Raw genomic sequence first — 16,837 nt, 5'->3', positions numbered from 1 at the left:
AACAGCTGTGTGCCTTTGATCAAAACACTGAGACACACAAACCCTCACGTCCACATACTTAAAAACCAGCCAGGACCCTGTTCTCTTGGATCAAGGAAAGGCATGCCGATGGCTCCATAGGACTCCATATGCAGTAAACACCCACCCTGCAGAAGATCACGCGGAGAAGCGGGCGATATGGGTCAGACAGAGGATGAGGAGGGGAGGGTCTCCCAGATGGAGCGCGGGGGTGGGGGCAGTTTCCCTGTGTTTACTCCCCACCTCCATACCTGCAGCAGTGCTCGGCATGTAGTAGGACTTCAACAAATATTGGTTGAGTAAACTCTGGAATAAATATGTTGCAGCTCTGTCTGGCACACACTTGACTTTTCTCAGATTAACACATTCCTGCTCATCCTTCAAGATTCAGTTTGCCTCCCTCTCATACAGCTTCCTTTGACCTGCTCGACTCCTTCTTCTCTATTTATCTACATTTTTAACACATTTCTGTAGCTTGTTGTTGCATCACAACCCTGCAGTTACATGCACGTCTGTCCTCCCTACACTTTTAGTTCTGGGGCACCTGGGTGGCTCAGTGGGTTACGCATCTGCCTTCGGCTCAGGTCATGATCCCAGGGTCCTGGGATCAAGCCCCGCATCGGGCTCCCAGCTCGGTGAGGGGTCTACTTCTCCTTCTCTCTCCCCACTATCTGCCCTGCTTTGTGCTCTCTCACTATCTCTGTCAAATAAATAAATAAAATCTTTTAAAAAAGAAGAAGAAGACTTTTAGTTCCTTGAGAGAGCTAAGGCTTTGCCTTATTTATTTCTGTATCCATGCTGCTGGCAAAGTACCTGTATATTCATTCATTCATTCATTCATTCATTCATCCAATTCAACCGGATTTCAGTATTTGTTATGTTCCAGGCACTAGAACGGGCTCTGGAGATACAGCAGTGAACAAGGCATGGCCTCCCACGCCACCAGGCTTATATTCTCTTTGGGGTTGCAGACAATTAAAGGAAGTGTGGCCCGTGCAGTGATAGGGTTGTGAGCACACTATGGGATCCCATGGGAAGAGCATCGCACGCAGAATCGGGGGAATAAGGAAAAGCCTCCAAATGGGACGCTGCCCAGAAGGACAAAGAACATCTGAAGAAGGAAGAGAAGTGAGCCGGGAAGCGTGGGACTGAGTGTTCCAGGAAGTATAGCAAGTGCAGGGAATGGAAGAAAGAAGAGAGGAAGACGAGCGGATGGACGGACAGGAGGAGGACGGGAAGAACAGAAGAAGCAATGGAGGGAGGAAGAGATACTACATGATCTCACTGGCCTCATAAGATTTCTTGTGCCAGAAGGTGGCCTTACCAAGAGTCCTAAATCTCCAGAGGCCGCCTGCTACCCCTCTGATCCGGGTGGTCTGTTTACATGCCCGTCACAGAATCATCGCAGGCTACTGTTGAGCCACAGAGGGAAAACCTACTTCAGTAACTCTTGTTCTACAGAGATAAAACCGAAGCCCCCAGAAGTAAGAAATGACAGCATGTGGCTTTTATCTCTATCTCACAAAGCATTTTCACCCCCATCCAGCCTTGTGAGGCAGCACCGTTTTCCTTCACCTATCAGGACACTGAGGCTTGAGTGGAATTAGCATAGCGGTAGCGCTGGAGGCTGGGTCTTCGGGAATCACATTCGCTGCTCATTCTGCCACACCTCAGCTCCTCTACCAAAGTCACAGCATTAGGAACAGGGCCAGCAGGAGACTGGACTCCTCATCCAAAGCTCCTTCCAGAAGGCAAGAGCGTCCTGACACCTAATACGGACTGACCGCTGCTAATTATCACAAGATGTCCCATTACGAGAATCCTTGTGTCGAACGACTTGTTCACCAGCAGCCTGAAGGACACTGAAATGATTGGGGTTTCCTTGGTCTTGCCTTGATTTGGCGTAAGGTTGTAGGTCAGCCTCCTTACAAATAAAAAGACTGTTAATTTTCACTCCATAAAAAAGCAAGATTTATGTAAAAGCAAGACTCTATAAACATAGTTAAAACACAAGCCAGAGACTGAGGAAAAAATATAAACTGCACCTTCAAGCAAAGAAATAATATCCAGAGTTCAGGAAATTCCTGCAAGTCAAGAAGAAAAAGACATAACCCAACAGAAACATGGGCAAAGGATATCAGTAGACACTCCACAACAAACAAGAAAATTTAATGGCCAATTAATGCATGAAAAATGATCACTGCCAATAAAAAATGCACAGTAAAACATGAAGATAACAAGTCTTCCACCTCAATCAGATTTATAAAAATTTTAAAGTCTAACCATAAGAATTGTGGATGAAGATAGAACCAAGAATCCCACTTTGGCAAGCACAAGACAATGTAGAGTAAAGCTGAAAAATGCTCAATGACCCAGCAATTAATTCCATAGCTAGATACATAATCAGAGATAGGTGATAGACAGATGGATAGATAGATAGATAATCCAAGAAATTCACACATATACACACCCCAGCGTGGTTCACTGAAGTATTGTTTGCCATCAAAGTTTTTAGAAAGCAAATTTCAGAATGCTGTATACTGTGTTACCATTTCTATAAATTCTATCATTACATATGAGTGGTGAAAATACAATTATATAATACATACATGAGCAAAAGTATAAATGCATGGACTGAACATTTACCAAAGTTGTGATAATGGTTTCCTCTGGGAAAGGACAGGAATGGGATTAAGAAGGGAACCCAGGGACTTCAATTTTGTTGGGTTTTCTTTTTTTCTTTTTTTATTTGAGTAGAGTTGGCACACCATGTTACATTCGTCTCACGTACGACACAGTGATTTAACTTCTCTGTACATGTTATGCTTATGGGCTTATTTTTCCTTAAAAATAATTTTTTAATCCAAACCTAAGACTTAAAAATATTTTCTAATTCTTTGTTCGTTTCTGCACCAAAATTATTTTTCAAAACATTTTAAGTAAGCCTGACGTTTCACACGCAAGTTTCAAATATTCTCTTCCCATTCCAGTCTTGACACCACCAGTCTGCTCATCTGCTAAAGAAAGAAAAGGTAGATTAGATCACTTCTAAGATTGCTTCCAGCCCTGACACTCGAACCTCCTACGAAATCTCAAAGGCTTTAAAGAGATTGCAAATGAGTGACCTTTTGTTGGAGTCAGTGCTGGAAAGGGGTTAGGAATCTACTGTCAGCTGTTACAAGGGAAGGAAACTGTGGAACATTTTTTTAATTATGAAAGCCTCTTCTTTTCTCAGTAGCTTCACCCCAGAGGCATTCCCCACTCAGTGTCTTATCTATTTATATTCTAGGAACCCTGTCGAAATGAAGCTTCCACACCAGGTTTAAATGGTGATGGGGTCTGGAAGTTCTGGATTATTTCTCTCCAGCTCCCACCCCCACCCCTAGCCAAATGCCTTGACATGAAACTCCATTATTACTAATTCTTGTATAGAACACTAAGTTTAAAGTTTTGGTGACCATATATTGAACCCGGAAGTAGAACTTGTGATCTGACACAGGTTCGATGATGGGACAGAATATTTGCCATCAGGAGGATCCCAGCAAGTCTCCAGTCCTGTGGGAGACGAAAGGAACCAGGGAGCATATTTGATAGGAAGACTGGCAGAACCAAGGATTTTATACCCATTTATACCCAGTCAAGATATCCTCTGGGTACGCAGAAACACTTCTGGAGAAACGTACTGGGGATAAGTTTCATCCAACCAAGAGAGAACTAAGAAAACTTGAGCAAGAGGTCTGCTGGTGAGCATTTGGTGTATTTTTACTGCAGAACTAAGAATAAAACAAGGCTTGGAAGACTGGCGTGTGAACAAAACAAAAACAATGCTGTTAACATACCAAGAGGAGAAGAGATTAAAGAGAAAGGAGAAAAAAGATGACTGACTGTGGGGAAAAAAAAAAGGAAAAAGGTTCCCCTTTAAACTAAAAGGGTATAAAACAGGAACGAGGGGTACCAGAAAAGATTTTAGAACAAAGATAACTATTATACGCACCCACGTTCTTTGCAGCACTATTTACAGTAGCCAAGACATGGAAACCAGCAAAGTGTCCATCAGTGGGTGAACACGTATGGAAAATGTGGTGTGTATGTACATATATTCCACAGATTGTTACCCAGCTGTAAAACAGAAGGAAATCTTGCTAGCTGCAACAACGGGAATGGACGCTAAGAGCCTTAGGCTAAGTGAAATAATAAGTCAGACATTGAGAGGCAAATACCATGTGAGCTCATTCATATGTGGAACCTAAAACAAACGCACAAACAAACAATTCGAACTCCTAGGTCCCGAGAACAGACTGGTGGTGGCCAGAGACAGGGGATAGGGGGAGGGCAAATGGATGAAGGGGATCAAGAGGGATAAACGCCCAACTGTAAAATAAATAAGTCATGGCTCTGTAATATACAGCATGGTGACCGTGGATAAATTCTCATCCCAAAGGAAAAAAATTGTAACCATATGTGGGGATGCATGTTAACAAGACTTACTGTGATCATTTCTCAATATGTGGAAACATTGAATCATTGTTTGTACACCTGAAACTAACATCATGTTACATGTCAATTACTTCTCAATTTAAAAAAACAAAGATAACTGTTACAACGAATAATACAAACTTTCCAACTGCCAAAAGAAATGTTTTTAAATAGTAAAGAAGCATAGTAAATATAATTTATACAATAGTTTAATAGTTGTAGCATTAAATAAACGTCAGGGTTGAGGAGTTATTTCCAGGATACCTTCTTAAGTGAAACAAGCACTAAAGAGTATGGAATAGTATGGCGTGCTAGCCTTTGTGTTAAAAGAGGGAGACAAGGGACGCCTGGGTGGCTCAGTTGGTTAAGCAGCTGCCTTCGGCTCAGGTCATGATCCCAGCGTCCTGGGATCGAGTCCCGCATCAGGCTCCTTGCTCGGCAGGGAGCCTGCTTCTCCCTCTGCCTCTGCCTGCCTCTCTGTCTGCCTGTGCTTGCTCTCTCTCCCTCTCTCTCTGACAAATAAATAAATAAAATCTTAAAAAAAAAAATAAAAAAAAAAGAGGGAGACAAGAGCTGTGCCTGTGGCTCAGTTGGTTGAGCATCTGACTCTTGATTTCAGCTCAGGGTCCTGAGTTTGAGTCTCAAGTCACTCCCAGAGCTCAGCCCAGAGTCTGCCTGTCCCTCTCCCTCTCCTCTTCCTCCCGCTCTCCCTCAAATAAATAAAATCTTAAAAAAAAGAGGAGACATACATGTACCTATTTATTTTTGCAAAAAGAAACACAAGAAGGATAACAAAAAGAATAATAAAATCGATTCCATACAGGGAGTGGGGAGAAATGAGGAAATGAGGAGAGATGGGTAGGAAGGGAACAGTAGTCCTCTGAGTACACTTTTGACTTTGGGAAGCATGTTAATACACTACATATTCAAACAATGAAATTAAATCAGCAAGAATGGGGATACCTAAAGCTGAGTATAAATGGAAACAAATGAATTCAATTGTACTTCCAATGAATGAATGAGAGAGGGAGGGAACAGGGCAAACAAATCCTAAACTCCTCTTTCAGTAGATTTGTTTTTCATAATGGTATGGATGGAACTATTCTGAATCCATCCTCTCTATTGTAGGACTGAGTAAAGGTGATTATGTTTGAGGAAGCCAGCATTCTCAGTATGAAGAAAGGAGGTACAACTATGCAACGGGCAGAAGAAAGGAAGATTCTTGCAGTCTTGAATTGACATTAGAAGTATAAACATGAACTCATGATTTCTGAAACACACCAACAGCAATGAGCAACCCCAGGGCCCAGATCTTGGTTTATAGTAGAAGTGACCTCAATAAAGATGAGGCAAAGATGATGTTGAAAAGAGGGGCTCATGACATGGGGAAAAAAAAAATGAATGTGTGTCCACACTTCACAACATTAATCAAGGTAAATCCCCGATGTGTTAAATAATTACATGTGAAAGATAAATCCACAAGGCAAATAAGAGAAAAAAAAAAGTCAGAAAAAATCTTATCAACTTAGAGAAGGATTTCTTAAACAAAGACCCAGTGTTGGTTGACCAGAAGGAGAGAAGTTGATGAGATCTGACTGCATCAAAATTAAGGATTTCTGTTCAACAAAGCACGCCATACCAAGGGGTAACATGACAGGTTAGAAGATGTTTGCCGTATATAAAACCAACAAGGAATTAACATCAAGGTTGTCCCCAGAACACCTGAAGACATCTAAGAAAAAGAAAGGACATTCAATTTTCCAAAAGGTAAAAAATATGAATACATAAATAGGATTCCCAAAATAGAAAAAAAAAAAAGTGAGTAGGAAACACCTGCCCTCCTCATCAAGATCTTCCTCTTCTTCCAGCACTGGGTATTATTTCTCTGGTCAGCAAATCTCTACACCAGTTACCATCTCAGTCTGGAGCTCATTCCCCTGAAATTTCCTTCGAATGACTCTTGTTTGTCAGATCTCCGTTTATGTGCTATGTCATCAGGGAGGTCCTTCCATCCCAATTCACCTAACAGAGCCGTCCCTCATCATTACGTCTTTATTACATCATGTACACTGATTACTTGGTGACATTCTCCTTTATCTGTGCACTGATTCCCCTCTCTAACCAGATGTCAAGACCCACAGAGGAGGGAGTGTGTCTCGTTCAACTTTGCATGCCTGGTGCTTGGCACAGAGTTGGTATTCAATACATTTTTGTGAATAAATATATTACTGTATGAAAAGAGTCATACCATCGATATTGCTGGCTTAATGAGCTTTCCAGACAAGGATGTTCAATCCTAATTAAATGACTAATTAAGGGGCGCCTGGGTGGCTCAGTGGGTTGGGCCGCTGCCTTCAGCTCAGGTCATGATCTCGGGGTCCTGGGATGGAGTCCCGCATCGGGCTCCCTGCTTGGCGGGGAGCCTGCTTCCTCCTCTCTCTCTCTCTCTGCCTGCCTCTCTGCCTACTTGTGATCTCTGTCTGTCAAATAAATGAATAAAATCTTTTAAAAAAAATAAATGACTAATTAATGGAATTTTGCTAAGCGGTGTTAAGCATCACATGAAGAACTGGATGGGACAACCATTTAATAGGCTCCTTCTAAAAATATTCTATGAGTCAAAGGAACACAGTTTCCTTGGATACTTTTGTTTTGACCACACTGCCTCGAGCTCATTCTTTTAGCCAACTGGATTAAGCCAATTGAAACTCAACCCTCTTTGAGACCGTGCACTTTCTAAACACCACCACCCAGAGGGGCCCTGATGTGAATTCCATCAACAGGAGGTGATATTTATGCAGAATATTCCATGAGGCAGAAATATTCTAACCATGAATCTTTGTGACCCAGGGTCACTGACAGTGGCTTCCCACTTTAAATTCTGTGGTGCAACAATCGCCACCTAACAGCGGAAACCCCTACACTCTGCTAAGTAGGTTTTGTGGGAGAAAAGTCAGTGAGGTATTTTTTTTAAAATAGGTCTCAGAAGGATGGAAAAAGGTGCTACGCCACCCCTGCCATTTTAGTTAAGACACGGAGACCTTGATTTAACAAGTTGTTGAATTTATTTCAACAAAATACTTACATGCTTGGAAAATCTGTCATACAGCTTCTCAACATGCCATGCGATTTCTAATGATCCATTTCTGTAACCTTCGCTTGCCCAGCGTAACCTGAGCCTCGTCCCTGAGGATTTGCTGGGATGTCTATTTATGAGGTCTGGTTTTGTTTGTTTTGCTTTACCTCAGAAGAAAAGGTATGCAGAATCCTAATTCTTTTTTTTTTTTTAAAGATTTTATTTATTTGATAGACAGAGATCACAAGTAGGCAGAGAGGCAGGCAGAGAGAGAGGAGGAAGCAGGCTCCCCACAGAGCAGAGAGCCCAATGCGGGGCTCGATCCCAGGACGCTGGGATCATGACCTGAGCCGAAGACAGCGGCTTTAACCCACTGAGCCACCCAGGCGCCCCCAGAATCCTAATTCTTTTTTTTTTTTTTTTAAAGATTTTATTTATTTATTTGACAGAGAGAAATCACAAGTAGATGGAGAGGCAGGCAGAGAGAGAGAGGGAAGCAGGCTCCCTGCCAAACAGAGAGCCCGATGCGGGACTCGATCCCAGGACCCTGAGATCATGACCTGAGCCGAAGGCAGCGGCTTAAGCCACTGAGCCACCTCTTAACACAGTGTCATCATCAGTCCAGGCCAAATACCACTCTTCTTATCTCTTGATTCTTTTATTTTATTTCTTTTTATATTTTACTTAATCCCTTTATTCTTTTCCTACATTCCCAATCCCCAGAGTCACTACCTAGAATGCATTTTATAGAATATTCTGATCAGGCATATATTCTCATGAAACTTATTCTTTTCAAATAACTTTAATTTTTTTTAAGATTTTATTTATTTATTTGACAGACAGAAATCACAAGTAGGCAGAGAGGCAGGCAGAGAGAGGGGAGGAAGCAGGCTCCCTGCTGGGCAGAGAGCTCGATGCGGGGCTCCATCCCAGGACCCTGGGATCGATCCCAGGACCCTGGGATCATGATCTGAGCCAAAGGCAGAGGCTTTAACCCACTGAGCCACCCAGGTGCCCCTCAAATAACTTTAATTTTTTTCTTACTGTCGCATCAACACTATTTTTAAAGGATTTTGTTTATTTATTTTATTTATTTATTTATTTATTATATAAAGCGCTAGAGTCGGGGGAGGGAGAGAGGGAGAAGCAGACTCTCCACTGAGCAGGGAGCCCAACGTGGGGTTTGATCCCTGGACTACAGGATCAGGACTTGAGCCGAAGACAGATGCTTAACTGACTGAGCCACCCAGGTGCCCCAACGCTATTTTTTAAAAAATTTTATTTATTTATTTTACAGAGATCACAAGCAGGCAGAGAGGCAGGCAGAGAGGAGGAAGCAGGCTCTCCACCGAGCAGAGAGCCCGATACGGGGCTCGATCCCTGGGCCCTGGGATCATGACCCGAGCTGAAGGCAGAGGCTTTAACCCACTGAGCCACCCAGGCACCCCCCCAACGCTATTTTTTGTTTTAAGTTTTTATTCATTCATTGGACAGAGAGAGAGAGAACAAGCAGGGGGAGCAGCAGGCGAGGGAGAAGCCGATTCCCCGCGGACCCTGGGATCATGACCTGAGCCAAAGGCAGATGCTCAACCGACTGAGCCACCCAGGTCACCATTTTTAAGGACTATTTGATCCTGTATAAATATCTAGTTCAAATTCTGTTTCAGCTTGTATCCACTATATTTTAGTGATCTATCCTCTTGTGCAAGTTTTATTGCTATTTGTCAAAAGATGCTTTCTCTATCACGTTCAACTTTGTTATCCCTGGCCTAGAGGAAGAGTGTTGATTTTTTTTTTATTTGACCTTGTACCCAACAATTTTATCAAATATTTGTATTAGTTCTAATATACTTACACATTGAATAGGTCGGTTTTAACTCTTCTGTTGAGGAGCAACAATATCTTATCGCCTTCAAGGTCCTTGGACTAAGAACCAGAGTGACATGAGACAGTTTAAGAGGAGAAAATCAATTTAATTCTGTACATACAAGGAATCCATGCACAGACATGGAAATTCTAGTCAGTCAGGCAAAATGAGGTATATGTGTCATTCTGAACCAAGGAAGGGGGTAGGGGTCTGGGACTTCAAAGGGAAGGACTGCAATTCACAGGAATATGAGAAAGAGTAAATGTTTGGTAAACGAATAGTTTCTGGGACATTTGGAAACAATGGGACCCGGAGGACTTGGCTCAAACAGGCCTTGCTAGAGGTTCCTCTCTGTCCGCCATATCCAGGTCCCAGTACAATGTGCTTCTCAGTGGGAAGAGCTCTCTTCCTGGAGCAGGTCCTCCATCTAAATTCTTTTTAGATAGTTGTGGAGGAAGCAAAGATCTTTTCCTGAATCTGCTGGGTTTTGATTGCTTTTAACTCAAAATAACTTCTGTGTCAAAGGGACCCAGGCTGGGGTGGCCTGCCCTTGGCCTCTACATGTTCCTTTCAGTCCTTACACTTCTTGCCTCTTTTGTTTGTCTCAGCAGTAGCCAGGACTTCCTTCACCATGGTAAAATATAGCAGTGAACAGGGGTACCTGTGTGGCTCAGCTGGCTAAGCACGTGACCCTTGTCTTCGGCTCAGGTCATGATCTCAGGGTTGGGAGGTAGAACCCTGCAATGGGGTCCATGTTGGGGAAGGAGCCTGCTTAAGTCTCTCTCTGCCCCTCCTCCCTGCTTGTGCACACATCAAAAAAAGTAATAGTGAACTGTTGGCTCCCAAACTGGCCTTGTACTCAGAGGGCAAAGAGAGACCTCAGAAAGAGACAGGTCCCTCCAAATTGGTAGGTGACCATTTTAATAGGCAAGGATACTTAAAAGACAGGCCGACTTGCCCACCTGCCTGCCATATCTTACAACTTTATGTAGAAGCCTTAACTGGCTTTGGTCTCCCATACCATCCCGATGGTCTCCACAACACATTGCTCTCTTAAGGCTGTGTCCTTGAACATGGCCTCCACTGTGGGAACGGTGGGCAGAAGCTGCATTCCAAGGACAGGAGAGTCAGGGAGGGGCTCCCAGTTTCCCAGGCCCAGCTCTTGAGTTGGCCAGGGGTCACCTTCTCTGGATTACCTCCTCCAACATGAACAAGGCTAACCATTGCAGCAAAAGACTGGAAAGCGTCCAAATGTCCATCGGTAAGGAACTGTTTGGATAAACTGTACCATTCTGCAGAGCACTCTACAACCATAGAAGTAAATAAGGGAGATCTCTTATTTTGCTGTGGAATAATCTCTGGGATTGCATGAAAAAGCAAGATTCCAAACAGAGTATATAGTGCATTCCCTTTACTTAAGGAAGAGACCGAGATACAGATGACAGAGAGAAAGAAAGAGAATTTTCCCCTCCTACTGTTAAATATGATTAAAGAAGACAATTCAGGTGATCCAAACAGACTTTAGCATTTTATGAAGTGGGCAGTTTCTATTCCCCAAAGGTCTGGCAACCTGCAAAACAGGGCAGAAGACACGATGCTTTCATGGGATAAAAAAGGAGGAACAAAGAAGTAACCTGGAGCCCAGAGTTGGCTTGGCGGTTGGGGACTGGCTGAGCTCTGTTTCTGGTCAAGCAGAACATTAGCAGGGACAGGAAAATTCTCCAAGTTTTGTTTTTTTTTTTTAAGATTTTTAAAATTATTTGACAGGCAGAAATCACAAGTGGGCAGAGAGGCAGGCAGAGAGAGGGGGAAGCAGGCTCCCCGCTGAGCAGAGAGCCCAATGCGGGGCTCGATCCCAGAACCCTGGGATCATGACCTGAGCTGAAGGCAGAGGCTTTAACCCACTGAGCCACCCAGGCGCCCCTCTCCAAGTTTTTTTGTTAGCTGATATGGTACCCCCAGACAAGATCTCCATCACAGGCCCAGAAACTTATTCTCGCAGAACTCTCCAGGGCGTGGTGCGAACATGGGTACGGTCAGGGCCTCCACTCCTCATCCTTGCAGGAGACTCTCTTGACCCAACATCGCAGCACAGTCCTTCATTCTGTGTTCCTTCTGCTGGATGCAGTGAGCTGTTGAATCTGGCTTCAACGACAGCATTCTTAGACTCAGGACATCTACACGGCTCTTCTTGGCGGCTTTCTGTCCCTACTTCTTATGACCCATATCACCTGCTATGTCTCTGAGGGGTTCTATTAAGCTTATTTTCTTTTAAAGTCTTAGTCCACGTTTCCCACTAATTGTTTTCCTCAATAAATTTCACTTGGTCAGGGTTCTTTCTCTCAAACACACCTGACTCCTGTGAACTTTTTCATCTGTGATGTGGACCTAGAGTGAGGAGTTGAGGCCCAGACCCTTGCTGGAATCATTCCTGGAGAGTTGGGGGGGTTCCCGTTTTTTAAACCTTCACCTGGTGACTCTGATTCGGTCTCCAAGTTATAGGAGAAGCTACATAAACTTCTCAGACATCACCCCTGAAAGATCTTTTTTTCTCTCTGCACTGTAACTGTCCACCCCAGATGTGTGGGGGTGTGATACTGGGATTGATAATAAGGAATACATATTTGGTCCTTGTCCTCCTCCTAGGCACCAAGGTCTTAAGATCTCTGGAATGTCCTAAGCAATAAAGGTGATAAAGGGGAGAGAAGCATCTGTGATGCTTACAAGCCCGTCTTAACCACATGGTGTTCATGCTAATGAGATCACTCTTGGTGGGGGCAGTGGTGGCAAGGACCAACCTTGTGATGAGAAGGTTGGAGATTCCAGTCCCACCCCAACTTCTAGGGAGGGGAGAGGGGCTGGAGGTGGAGTTCAATCACCATTGGTCAATGATTTTATCACTTGTGCCTACATAATGAAGATTCCATTTGAAAAAAAAGGTGGGGGGGAGCTGAAGGGGTTCAGAGAGCTTTCAGATGCTGGGAGGGTGGTCTTCCTTGAGAGGGCAGGATGCTCCTCACTCCTTCCCACAAACATTGCCTTCTGCACGTCTTCTGTCTTGGCTGGTCCTGAGTTACTGCCTTTTATGACAAATCAATCATCTAGTAAGCGCATGGCTTTCTGGACTTCTCTGAGCCCTTATAGCAAATTACAAAACCCGAGGAGGTTGTCTTAGGAACCACTGATTTCCATCTGGACGGTCAGAAGTACAGTGACCACCTAGGGCTTGGGGTGGATGTCTGAAAGCGAATGGGGCAGTCTGTGAGACGGAGCTCTTGAACCTGGGGCATGTGATGCTGGTGCAGGCAGACGGGGCCCGAAGGGAAGTGTGAGTGTAGCAGGAGAGAAAAACACTGCATTTTTTCATTAGGAAGAAGAGGGAGGCTCGATGCTGGGACCATATCCTTGTTATGCTGTTTCCCCACTGGTTCCCTCGCCCCGCACGGGAGCTGCCGTAGCTCTGTTCTACGCTGCAGGACGGCCCTCAGTGACCCACACGGGCAGCAGACAAGAGCATCACCAAGTTTCCCCTCGATCCAACTGGAGCCGGGACTTCCTCACCGTTCCCTGAGCTTCCCTTTCCACACCAGACCCTAATCACTTTGCACCTCCCCAAGGCTGACTCGTGGGGTTCTCATGCCTTCTGCTTCAGGACTTCAAATCCAGTGCTTTTCTCTCTCCTCCGCGGGGTGTCTGTGGCTGGGTGAGGAGGGCCGGCAGCCCTGCTAGTTCACCAGCTCATCTAGAACCAGAAGTAGCCTCTGTTCCTTAGCAGCATTAGAGCAAAGTCAGTGTGCTTGCTTGCTTTCTTCCTTTTTTTTTTTTTTAAAGATTTTATTTATTTGACACAGAGAGAGAAATCACAAGTAGTTAGAGAGGCAGGCAGAGAGGGAGGGGAAAGCAGGCTCCCTGCGGAGCAGAGAGCCCGATGCGGGGCTCGATCCCAGGACCCCGGGATCACGACCCGAGCTGAAGGCAGAGGCTTTAACCCACTGAACCACCCTGGTGCCCCTCTTTCTTCCTTTTTTTAAAGAAAAGAGCAGAGAGCCTGACACGGGGATCGGGAATTGATCCCAGGACCCTGAGATCAGTAGCTGAGCTGAAGTCAGATCCTTCACTCCGAGCCACCCAGGCGCCCCATCATGTGCTGTTCTTAACACTCAAGTCGGATTGGCAGAACCATTCACATATTTGAGTTTGCTTGTTCCAAGGGGGGAAAAAATGATCCCAGGCACTTAATTAGACGTTCATTACCCTGCCTGGGAGCTTCAGGGGCGCCTGCGTGGCTCAGGACACAGACAGACTATACATTTTATACGTTTTAATCCCGTTTTTTCCCTATCAATTAGTGATTTGATCTTGGGTAACTTAACTTCCTACAATCTCTGCTTTTTTTTTTTTAAATCCCATCTCATGTAGTGACTATGAGACTACACACAAAATCATGTACGAGGGACGCCTGGGTGGCGCAGTCGGTTGGACGACTGCCTTCGGCTCAGGTCATGATCCTGGAGTCCCGGGACCGAGTCCCGCATCGGGCTCCCAGCTCCATGGGGAGTCTGCTTCTCTCTCTGACCTTCTCCTTGCTCATGCTCTCTCTCACTGTCTGTCTCTCAAATCAATAAATAAAATCTTTTTTTAAAAATCATGTACGAAACATCAGAATAGAGTGCATCATGTCGTCCCAGGCAAATCAGCCTTCATCCCTTCACAAGCTTAAAACAAGCACAGTTTATCTGGGCCCCGATTTCATGGATCGGGAATTTGGGCTAGGATCAGCTGGGACGTTCTGGGAACAGGCTGTTGTCAGATGGAGCAAAGGCGGTCACAGGGCCGTTGTCTGTGTCCCCAACCTGCGGGGCACCCGGGCCACATGGGACTGACCAAAGCACGTTGCAGGTTCTGTCCAGACTCCAGGGGTTAGAGAAAGTCCAGGCACGTCTTGCCGGGAGGAAGGCCAGAGGCAGGTCCGCAAGCCGTCCCCACGGAGAGAAAAGCAGCACGTCCGCGTCTGCAATTTGCTGGAAGCGGGGAAGGTTACCGTCTTCCGAGACCGACCAGCCTGGGTTTGGATGCTGGTCCTGTCAGGTGACGGTGGGGTACAGGAGACGGGACTCAACCTTTCCGTGCCTCAGCCTTCTCCTCTGAGAGACCAGCTCCCCCTGCACAGAGTTCATGGGAGCGTCGGGGACTCGGGGAGTTACTGCTCACAAGGCACTTGAAGCGGAGTGTCGGCGGGGCTTGGCATGAAGCTCAGCGCGCCCCCGTCTCTCCTGACTTTCCCGCCCCGGTCCTCGCATTCCCTCCGGGAACAAGAGATCAGTGGCTCTCCCCACCCCTGCTGCCTTCAAAATGCTTCCCATCCCTCCGGGCTCTGCTCAAACACCCCCTTCCCCCAGACTCCCTCGTTCCCTTTAAGTGTGTTCCAACACCACCCTTCATCTCTGCGAGGGCACCTGTCACATGGCGCCCCGTGTGGATTACACGGTCACTCACCCAGACCCAAGGATGAGCTCCTCCGTGCTCCAGGCAGAGGATAAAGGGCTGATGAGTGGGACGCACAAAGTCCCCGGGTTTACTGGACTGCGCTGGAGAAGACAGTTGTGTGCATGCCTGTCTTTGCCCGATTACAGCTCCTGCAGGCAGGGATGACGTCACACCCACCTCATCCTTCCCAGTCCTCAGCCGTAGGAGGCACACAAAAAGCTGTTAATGGGATTGGAATATCTTTCACTGAATTCAACTGAACGTAATGTCACCAAATTGGCGATGCTTCATTTGGGTGAGCCTGCCTTTACATTTTCGGTTAATTTCCTTTCCCAAACCATCTCCTCAAGCTTTCCCTCTCCAGGCTTTGCAATGAAGACAGGTATTTTCTCCGGCTGAAGGCAGCAGGGTCGGCTACCAGTGCAAGCCGCGACTGGTAGGTTCTCGTGGGTCCGTGTGAACAAAGCCACCTCGCGTTCCCTCGTGTCATTCCCGAAATTCATGTCAGTGACTCAGTGCTATAACAAACACATGGGGTTACTGTCAGTGAATGTGGCAGGACTGAGCTCTGACTCTGGAAATACCTTCATGTCTTGAATCACCGAGTATTTTCGTGGGACTAAGCTTGTGAGAGTCTCTACTATGGAGTGTTTGAGGTGTCAGTGCAGTGCCAAATAAAAGGGTATTAAATGGTAAGACAAATTAAAGAAATTCATAAAGTACTGATTTTTCCCATGACTGCTGTTCTTAAAAATACAAATGATCAAATTCAGAATATTTTTTCTAATTAATGGGTGTGGCTGGCAGGGTCCTAAGCGTGTGTATTGTCTATCTATTTGATGCCCCAGAATGGGGCCGGCTGTTGCTATTCATGTTAACAAACAAATCCCGCTGAGTCCATTTTAAGATCTAACTGGCGTCGGGAAGCTGTTCAGGAAAGTTTCTTTAGCTGTCAGCTGGACAGTTCCCGACCTAGCAAGCAGGGCGGAACTCCCCATTCCAAGGAAGGAGGGTGGGGCAAGGACCTTATTAGCAAAAGAAAAGAAAGGATTTTTCCAGGCAAGGTCACCTTCCCTTAGAGGGAAGGGCAGGGGGTCTTATTAGGTGGGTGACCTCATCTTCCTTTGCGGGGATGGAGAGGGACCATGTGAAAGTCACATCATTGGTGCTGACCAAAAAATTCCTGACTGACAAGGTAAGATTACATTTCTGGAGCACCTGACTGGCTTGGTCAGTGGAGCTGGCTTGAGACTCTTTTTTTTTTTTTTTTAAGATTTTATTTATTTATTTGACAGACAGAGATCACAAGTAGGCAGAGAGGCAGGCAGAGAGAGGGGGGGGAGAAGCAAACTCCCCACTGAGCAGAGAGCCTGATACAGGGCTGGATCCCAGGACCCTGAGATCATGACTGGAGCCGAAGGCAGAGGCTTAACCCACTGAGACACCCAGGCGCCCCTTTGCTTGAGACTCTTAATCTGAGGATTGTGGGTTTGAGACCCATGTTGGGTGTAGATTACTTAAAAATAAAAATCTTAAAAACCCAAAACACGACATTTCTGGAGGAGGTTGGAATTGCAATCAGGTTAGGTAGTAAGCCCCATCCTCATGATGTGGCCTGGCCTAAGTGACTCCATCTTGGACTTGTGGTTTTCTAATTTTTTTTTTTTTTTTTTTTTTTGAGAGAGAGAGAGAGAGAGACTGCGCACACATGTGAGTTGGTGGGGGGCGGGGCAGACCTTAAGCTGGGCAGCTGGACGTGGAGCCCCAGGCATGGCTTGAGATCATGACCTAAGCCCAAATCAAGAGTCAGATGCTTAACTGGCTGAGCCACCCAGGTGCCCCAGTAACACTCCTATTTAACAAAATCAAGAAGGAGAAATAGGGTAAGGGATTTAACCAAGGTCATAAGGTTG

At 45.5% G+C, this 16,837-nt stretch overlaps 1 protein-coding gene across 1 annotated transcript in view; it reads right to left on the bottom strand.

Annotated features, from left to right (window-relative positions):
* SLN (sarcolipin) overlaps nucleotides 1-15,059 on the bottom strand; it is a 32,878-nt gene extending 17,819 nt beyond the window's left edge. The window contains exon 1 of the mRNA XM_044260600.1: nucleotides 14,934-15,059. The gene's annotated coding sequence lies outside the window, so the exon portion shown is untranslated. The remainder of the gene's footprint in view (nucleotides 1-14,933) is intronic.
* Nucleotides 15,060-16,837: the final 1,778 nt, after the last annotated feature.

This window comes from Neovison vison, chromosome 7 (genome assembly GCF_020171115.1).
Source record: "Neovison vison isolate M4711 chromosome 7, ASM_NN_V1, whole genome shotgun sequence".
NCBI classification, from domain to species: Eukaryota; Metazoa; Chordata; class Mammalia; order Carnivora; family Mustelidae; genus Neogale; species Neogale vison.
The sequence above is the reverse complement of the archived record's forward strand: the minus strand, read 5'-3'. Positions and strand labels throughout refer to the sequence as shown.